The sequence below is a fragment of the Micromys minutus genome (assembly GCF_963924665.1).
Source record: "Micromys minutus genome assembly, chromosome: 2".
Lineage (NCBI taxonomy): Eukaryota > Metazoa > Chordata > Mammalia > Rodentia > Muridae > Micromys > Micromys minutus.
Genome location: NC_137971.1, coordinates 1,799,094 through 1,808,747, shown reverse-complemented (window position 1 = coordinate 1,808,747; position 9,654 = coordinate 1,799,094). Strand labels below are relative to the sequence as shown.

General features: G+C 43.7%; 1 pseudogene across 1 annotated transcript; it reads left to right on the top strand.

Annotated features, from left to right (window-relative positions):
* The first annotated feature begins 323 nt into the window (after nucleotides 1–323).
* Nucleotides 324–976, top strand: LOC308417981 (eukaryotic translation initiation factor 4E-like; annotated as a pseudogene). Its single transcript has one exon. The product of its transcript is annotated as a eukaryotic translation initiation factor 4E-like (transcript).
* The last annotated feature ends 8,678 nt before the right edge of the window (nucleotides 977–9,654 follow it).

Here is a 9,654-nt window from a genome sequence, read left to right as displayed (position 1 = left end):
GGTCGGCTACTCTCAGAAGTAAACAAAATCCTCCAAGCCCAGGAAGGTGATACTTTTGTTTCTATTTGTAGCCGATCTTTTGTTCGGATTTTCTGCGGTGGTTGAGAACCAGTTCCTGGAAGGGGTTCTATGATCTCCACACATGCTTCATACAGACAAAATAAATAAACTATAAAGCAGTTATTTAAAAGAATGTCTCCTAGAGATGGCATAACATTGAAACCATTTTTAAAATAGTTTTTATCGTCCTGCTCTATGTTTTAAATTATATGACTACAGAGTTACATAAGATATTTTCATGCGTGTGATCAGATCAATCTAAGATGGCGACTGTGGAACCGGAAACCACTCTTACCACTAATTCCCCACCTGTGGAAGAGGAAAAAACAGAGTCTAATCGGGAGGTTGATAACCCAGAGCACTATATTAAACACCCTCTACAGAACAGGTGGGCACTCTGGTTTTTTAAAAATAAAAGCAAAACTTGGCAAGCAAACCTTCGATTGATCTCTAAGTTTGATACTGTTGAAGACTTTTGGGCTCTATACAACCATATCCAGTTGTCTAGTAATTTAGTGCCTGGCTGTGTGACATCTCACCTTTTAAGGATGGCATTGAGCCTAGGTAGGAAGATGAGAAAAACAAACAGGGAGGATGATGGCTAATTACATTGAACAAGCAGCAGAGACGAAGTGACCTTGATTGCTTTTGGCTAGAGACACTGCTGTGCCTTATGGGAGAATCTTTTGATGACTACAGTGATGACGTGTGTGGAGCTGTTGTCAATGTTAGAGCTAAAGGTGATAAGATAGTGATATGGACGACTGAATGTGAAGACAGAGACGCAGTCACACACGTAGGGAGGATGTACAAGGAAAGATTAGGACTTCCTCCGAATATAGTGATTGTTTATCAGTCCCACGCAGACACAGCTACAAAGAGCAGCTCCACCACTAAAAATAGGTTTGTTGTTTAAGAAGACACCTGAGTATTCTCACAGGAGACTGGGTCACACAATCGAGATTGGGAGCTGAACCAAAGCCTCACTGAAGCAGGGTGGACTGCGCTGAAGTTGATTCCATCCAAGTGTTGCTAAGATATAAGAGAAGTCTCCTTCACCTTTGTCTTTACTTCTGTGTCCATTCTCCTCCCCCACCCCCAATGTTTGCTAGTGTGTCAATTATCCCAATCAAAGAATTACAGTATACGTCACCCCAGAATGCACAGATGTGTTCCTGGCCTGCTCTGTCATGGTTAGCCTCACCACAACACACACACATCTGCCTTTCCACAGTATTCCAGAAAGAACTTGCATTTCTATCACCTTAGAAGGAAGAGATTTGGTTCTGTTCCACTCCACGCACGAGTGGGCTTTGCTGGTGTGAGAGTCTGAGTACAGCTGTCTAGCAACCTTCTGTTTCCTGTCACAGCATTGTCCCTGCTGTCCTCTTGCTGATGGCTGCTGGATGTTAATTCGTGTGCTTCCCTCCTTGATAGCATCAGTGATTCTGATTTCAGTTTTTCATTTGTTTTGCTTTTGTTTTTTTCCTCATGTAACACTGGTGAAGGATCCAGGAATACGACAGAAAGGTGGAATAAACATTAAATTTGTGCAAAAAAAAAAGATATTTTCATGCAAGTATATATGTGCTTTGAACATTTCCCCTATAATGCATCTCTTCTTTCCGACCAATTCCTCCTTTCATTAGTGGAGAACGAATTCCCTTTGTTCTCCTAGACAGTTTGGCCTCTACCTGGGCGCATGTGGCTTCCATACTCAGTGAGATGCTGCTGGTGGCCGAGACTGAATGGTGGAAGGCTGAGGAAAGAGACTACAATCCCTACAGCATCTGGCATAACCAAACTGCACAATCAGGGAGCCTGATGTGGTGGTTAGAAAGCACTTACCACGAAAGAGTGAGCGCATGAATTTGGATCTTTAGAACCCATGTAACCAGCTTCCTACCACGGCGAACACCTGTAAACTCAGCATGTGACCGCGAGAGATGGCTGGATCCTGGAAGCTCATGGACTAGCTAGGCTGGCCTATGGTCAAAACTCCATGCTGAGAGGCCCTGTCCCAAATAAGGTAGAAGGTCCCTGAAGACTGGTTGACACTTTAGGTTGTTTTCTTGTCTCAAATGTTCCATCCACACATGCTTTCATACCCACACATGTTTCCATACCCACACATGTTTTCATACCCATACATGTTCCCATGCTTACACATGTTCCCATACCTACACATGTTTCCATACCCAAACATGCTTTCATACCCACACATTTTCCCATACCCACACATGTTCCCATATCCACACATTCCCATACTCACACATTTTCATACCCACACATGTTCCCATGCTTACACATGTTTTCATACCCACACATGTTCCCATATCCACACATTCCCATACTCACACATTTTCATACCCACACATGTTGCCATACCCACACATGTTCCCATGCTTACACATGTTTTCATACCCACATATGTTCCCATATCCACACATTCCCATACTCACACATTTTCATACCCACACATGTTGCCATACCCACACATGTTCCCATGCTTACACATGTTTTCATACCCACACATGTTCCCATATCCACACATTCCCATACTCACACATTTTCATACCCACACATGTTCCCATGCTTACACATGTTTTCATACCCACACATGTTCCTATATTTACACATGTTTCCATACCCACAGATGCTTCCATACCAACACAAATGTTCTCATACCCATTCATGCACTATCACCTACACATACACCCACATTAGCATCCATACCTACATATGTACCCATACACAGACATGTACCTACACATATAGACATACATCCATACTTATACACATATCTACAACTATACACATACCCACACATGTACAAGCAAGACAAATGTGGCCACCTGACAGCCCATAACATTATTCTTTTATTTTAATTTTCACTCATATATTATATTCCAACTGAATTCTCCCCTCCTTTTCCCCCTCCCAGCCCCTCCCCTCCCCCTTTTATCTCCCCCAGATCCACCCTTCTACCTTCCCTCAGCAAAGAGCAGGCCTCCCAGAGATATCAACCAAACATGGTCCGACAAGCTGAAATAAGACTAGGCACATATCAAGAGGAGGCAACCCAGTAGGAGGAACAGGGTCCCACAAGAACGCCAAGTTACTCAGCCATAACATAGGCTGAGGACCTAGGTCAGACCCTACAGGCTCCCTGATGTCTGCAAGCCCCCATGAGAGTCCCAGCCAGTTGATAGTCTTCTCCTTCCAATTGTTGTGTCTCTATTCAGACAGCTGCCTCGCATAGAACTTTCCAGATAATGGCAGAATATTTATTCTAAACAGTAAAGATCTATAAAGAAAAGAAGAAAGAAAAAGAACTCTACCCGAGTCGTTTGCCTTTGGCCAGATACAGACCTGATTTTGCTTGTGATCCTCAACTAGTCTGGCTTGACCCCATGAGACCTGTGTGCCCCTTGGAGATTTCCCTCTGTGTTTCCTGTGCTTAGTACCACCCCACTCCACACATAATGCCCCTCAGGGTATCCAGAGTCAATGGCTCATTTGGTGGAAGCATTGTAGGCTGAGTGGACCACCTGCCTCCCTTCCTAGCCCACCATGACTAAAGCCTGCTTCTTTATTTGCGCTTCTTACACTCGAGGCTCAACCTGCTGCTCTTCCTACACAAACGGGCTCCCCTGAGCTTGATCCGTCTGCGCTGTGCCACCTGTGTGTGTCACACGTGTGCGCCTGCCTGCAGACTCCGGGGAGGTGCCCACTGGACTCTTCTCCCCAACAAGAAAGAACCTGCTCCTTCCTCTTCCTTCATACTCACGTTTAAACTGCAGCAGAGACATGTAGGCCTAGCATATCACTTCTCCTGGCTTCTCAGCATTCTTGAGTCTCCTCTCTTGCAAAGACATCCCCAAATCTATGTCTCCCCCTCAAACTGTGACCCAGAATGAATTGTTCCTCCCTTAAGCTGTCAGTGTTTGGTCACACAGATAAGAAAAGAAGTGGATAGGAAAGCAATATGCTCTGTACAGTATTTTCTTCTCCACATGTGCCTATGATAAAGCTTAATTATCTTATAAATTAAACGTAGTAAGATTCTAATAACATTGACTCATTAAAAATAGAGCCATTAAGACAAATGACATCATACATCATCTCAAAATATCTTACTGCAGGTTCACGTCCTTCTTATGACAATGGTAGATGATAGCAGGGGACAGCCTGGTGGCTTCTCTGTGGCATATCTGAATCCCCAGTACCTCTGCTCTTGGAGCCTAAGGCCATTGAACACACAAGCTATGGGGCTGCTTCTGTCCATTTGATGACTGAGATGTCTATTATGTGGTTGACCATCCGGTGGACAGTGTCCATGCAAGAGATGACTCACGCCTCTGGCTCGATAAGACATCAAACTGCTCAGGAGGCTGAACAGCTGGAAACTTATGAGTTGCTTATTTCTGGAAATTTCCACTGAACTTTTCTTTCCAGACCACAGTTGGCCACTGATAATTAAAACCTCACAAAAGAAGCTTGCATTTGAAGGGAACCCTGCATATGTATTGTCATGGAAACTAAAATTAGCTCAGTTCTCCATTTACATACACACACACACACACACACACACACACACACACACACAATGTCACACACACAATGGCCTGACCATGAAATGCTCCCCTGGCCTTCAGGCTCATGCATGTGAACCGGTGTTCTCTAGGTGACAACTCTATTTTGGGAGGTTGTGGAACTTTGAGAAGCTAAAGCCTGCCTGGTATATAGTGGGTCCCTGGGGCAGGCCTTGAGGTTTTGTATCTTGACCTGACTTACTGTCTCACTTTATTTTCTGATTTGTACACTTAAGCAAGCAGCCACCAAAGCTCCCATGGCCAGGGCTGCCACTGCTATGGTGAACTGTATCCCTTCAAACTGAGCTGAAATAAATCTCATCCTTTAACCTGGTTCTTTTCATTTATTGATCACCACACGAGGAAAATGACTAATATACCATGAGAGCCTGTGGGAATTTTCTGGGATACAGGCAGGTGAACATTTTTGCTCAGATATCTGCAGTTTTCTGTCAGTTCTGAGCAGAAACAGATGAGAAACCGAGGCACATAATAATATGTCTCAAATAATGTCTGGTTAAAATAAATAAATGAACGCTCTGTCCTGGTTGGCAATATACTTTAGTATCTCAAAATCTTAAGAGTTAATGGAAAAGTCAACACTGGTGGGACTTCTGTGCACTTTTAGTCTCTAACATCTGGTAAGAGGATGAGAAGGTAGAGAGAGATTGCGGTGAAAGTGGGGTACTGAGCCAGCTTTTGTGGGAACTTAAAAGCAAGGACCATGCTCTGGAACATCTGAGGTGAAAAGGCAAAGTGTCCCCTGGCATGACACCTGAGAAGACAGTGTGTTAATTATGATCATTAATTTTGAGCAGAAGCACTTGAGAAGAAGGAGCAGTGTTGTAAGGGTTTTTCTCACAGAGGGGTCTTTCTGGAGTACTGTCTGTGAACAATTAGCTTCCCAGAGAAGGCATGAGGGCTAGTGACAGAGAGCTGGAAGGCAGCTAGGAAAAGAGAAAGAACTTTCCAGAAAGAGAGAAAGGGTGTGCAAAGGCCCCAGGCAGAGAAACAGAAGACTGTCGGGAGGTAAGACAGTCATGCTTCCTATTGTCCCACAAGATGTCTGACAAAGGAATTTAAAGATGTGTAATGCCTACTCCTGGTTGTCAACTTGACTGAATCTGGAATGAACCACAATCCAGAACTGGAAGGCTCACCTGTGATCCTGATCTTGAGTCTGGGAGATACAAGTTTCTGACCTGGATCTTGACATGGAGATCTTGAGGCATAGTGGCTAGGTATCACAGGAGATTAGGACAAGGAGATCTCTGAGCTCAAGGCCAGCCTGGGAAAAAAAATCCCAGATCCAGGTGTGGGGGTACACACCTTTAATCTGGGCCACATCTGCTGAAGACCTACTAAGGACATTGGAAGAAGGAAGATTCGCTCTTCGTTGACTGCTTGCATTTACTTGCCAGCCCATCTGTTGGAATCCACTTCTACAGAAGACCAGCTGAAACACGTAGCCTTGTGAGACTAACTACTAGATCCTTGGGCTTCCCATCCACAGCTGACCATTGTTGTGAAGTTGGACTACAGACTGTAAGTCAACCAAACAAATTCCCTCACTATATAGAGACTATCCATAAGTTCTGTGACTCTAGAGAACCCTGACTGATACAGAATGAAAAGGTTTGTTTTGGATCTTTGTCCAGAGGAGCTAAATTCACCATGATATGGAAGGCAAGGTGGTAGGAACTTGAAGTGTCTGTTCACATTGCATTTGTTCATGGGAAGGCATGAGATGACCGTTGACATTTGGCTTCTACTTGCTCAGGACGTCATTGCATTTGACAGTACCATCCAAGCTCAGGGTAGGCCTTCTGAGAGTAGTGAAACATCTCTAAACACCCTCCCACACTTTCCCAGATGTGTGCTTCCCAGGAGACTCTAAATCCATCAAGGTTCACAATGAAGTTTTACCTTTGCCATCAAAGCTCCACTTCTTGTCAACTTGATACCAGATACATCACTTTTAAAATCACGACATACCACCTTTTGTCTTCTGAGGCTCATATACATCTTCTATTTAAAAAAGGCATTTGGTTCTTCTGCAAATCTCTAAATTGTGGTAGTTTGAATATACTTGGCCCAGGGAGTCCACTATTTGATGGTTTTATCTTATTGGAGTAGGTGTGGTCTTGTTGGAGGAAGTGTGTCATTATGGGGGTGGGTTTGAGACCTTCCTCCTAGCTGCCTGGAAGTCAGTATTCTGCTAGCAGCCTTGAGATAAAGATGTAGAACCTCAGCTTCTCCTGCACCATGCCTGCTTGAACATTATCATGTTCCCACCTTGATGATAATGGACTGAATCTCTAAACCTATCAGCCAGTCCCAATTTAACGTTGTCCTTTATAAGACCTTAGTCATAGTGTCTCTTCAGCCATAGAATACCTAACTAACACAAAAGTCTTAACAGTTCTAACATTGTTCAAAAGCCCAAACTCCAAATCTCTTTTAAAACTCAAGGCAAATATTGGGGCCCTTACAAAATTACAAAACAAGATGGGATGACTTAGTGGACAAATGCACCTGCTGCCAAGCCTAAAGAGCTATCTCCAGAACCCACATGGTAGAAGGAGAAAACAATTCTACAGGCCTCTGTCCTTCACACGTACGCTGTGGCTGCCTATGTACCTCTATATATACACTAATTGACTGACTGACCAACTAAGTAACTAAACAACTAAATGTAATGTAAAAAATATTCTGGTCATGGTGCATATGCATATCCCAGCACCTGGGAGGCAGAGGCAGCTGGATCTCAAGGCCAGTTTTGCCTACACAATGGTTCTGGGCCAGACTTGTTGTGAAACAAGTTACATACTTCCAGTCTACAATGGCATAGAATAAGAATTTCCTGTCCCACAAGAGATGAATGAGGCATGGAAAGAAAGATTGGTCCAAAGCAGGACAAGCTGCTGCTGCCACCATGCCTTTTCTACCATGGCAAACTGTACCCTTCTGAACTGTGACCCAAATTTGTCTGGTTGACTCTAAGGCAAACACTAGATGTCACGGCTCTATGAACAATACCTGGGGCACTTGTTGGCATCATCTGGGCTCCGATAGCCTTGGGCGGTCCTTCCCTTCTATCTCTGCCTCCGGCAGTACATGGGACCTCTGTCTTAAGCCAACTCAACCCCGTGTTTGCAGTTTTCCTTGGCCTCCCTGCAGGCTACGCATTGCCTCCTCTCACAGCCTTTCTAGAAACTTCTTTCAAACCCTCAGCACTCTGTCTTTTCTCCATTTTGTGCACCTGAAAGCAATGCTACCTTGTGATGACATTCTGCTGCTGGTTCAGAATGCTGCCTGGCTGTTCTATCACCGCTGTAGTAGACTCTGTGTGCCTGAAGAAGGCTTGCAGTGGCTGAAGATGGGAAAGCATTTACCTAAGTGGTCATTTTGGAACTGGAAACTCTTTGGTCTTGACTTAGGCTCTCTCCTTTGAAATTCATTTCCTTGTCTACCCAGCTGGAGCTTTGGTGGGGGGTCCTGCCCTCGAGGTACCTCTCCTGTTATCCCAGTGAAGAGCTCTGGGTCAATGTCCAACTTAGAGCTATTTCTCTGAGGCTTTATCATCAGCGACTTCAAATTCAGTCACACTCCTTTCCTTGCTAAGCTTCACATTTTTAGGTCTTTCTGTTCCACTTGCTCTCCAGATAAACACAAAGAGTAGTAGCCATAAAAAATTAGCCCTTTGTGATAGAATTTGGCCTCAGTCAGTTCCGCAGGACATGGGAAGAACATATCTAGATTTTTAAAATCAGAATATAACATGGGGGGGGGGGGAGAGACTGGAGAGATGGCTCAGTGGTTAAGAGCACTGGCTGCTTTTCCAGAGGTCCTGAGTTCAAGTCCCAGTAACCACATGGTGACTCACAACCATCTGTGATAAGATCTGATGCCCTCTTCTGGTGTGTCTGAAGACAGCTACAGTGTACTCATGTATGTATAAATAAATAAATAAATAAATAAATAAATAAATAAATAAACAAATAAAACATGAATGTTTCCTAGTCTCTTGTCTAGTAGAATCATTGTTCTCTCAAAAACCTCCGGAGTCTTCCTGTTACTTGTCTACATTTCTTTCAGTATTCTGGCTTGTCTCTGCCCACAGTTAACAGGCATACATATAGACCATCGTGGTGGGAAAGGCATGGTGGCAGGAACACGAAGTACTTGGTCTCGGTCATGGTATGTCCACAGATGACTAGAGACAGATGAAATGCTGATGCTCCACTCACTTTCCTTTTTAAATTTAGTTTATAGCCCCAACTTGTGGGTTAGCATCACCCACACTGAGGTTGGATTGTTACTTCTTACTTAAAGACCTCTCTGGAAACTTCACTTCCCCACCAAGCTGTGGCACGGATACACCTAAGTAATTGATGATGAGGATTTACCACAAGAAGGGAAAGCAGACCCTGAACAGATCAGGAGAAGGCTATAAAGAGTTGATGGATCAGACACGTCAGGGCTTTCCCAGCTCCTCAGCTTCCAGTCCCTGGCCTCTAATGTGTGAAGAATCTCCACACCACATTATACCTCCATGTGTCCTCTGTTTTAGAATTTGTCTGAGATCAGCTTTACTCGATTGAGAAAATTATTCCTTCGCCATCTTTCCTTTCAACCATCCATTGTCTCTCCTGGATGAAATAAAGGCTTACCCCTCACCCAATCTAACTCTGACAGTCTTGCTGTCAAAGTGCTCTAAGTCATAAAAGAACTATTACATTAAACAAAAAGAACAATATTGGTGTCTCATTAATCAAGATAGTACACATTATTTATTTATTATTGCCATGGTTTTATTTTGTTTTGTTTTTGAGATAGAATCTCACAAATTACAAGGGTTGTCATTGAACTTTTGATCCTCTTGCTTCAGTATCCCAAGTCCTGGGAGTTCAGAGGTGCACGACCACACATGTCTAGAGTAATATACCTCTAGTTCAGTTTTTATTTCTGTGTTTAGTAATTATTTGTTAAATTCATA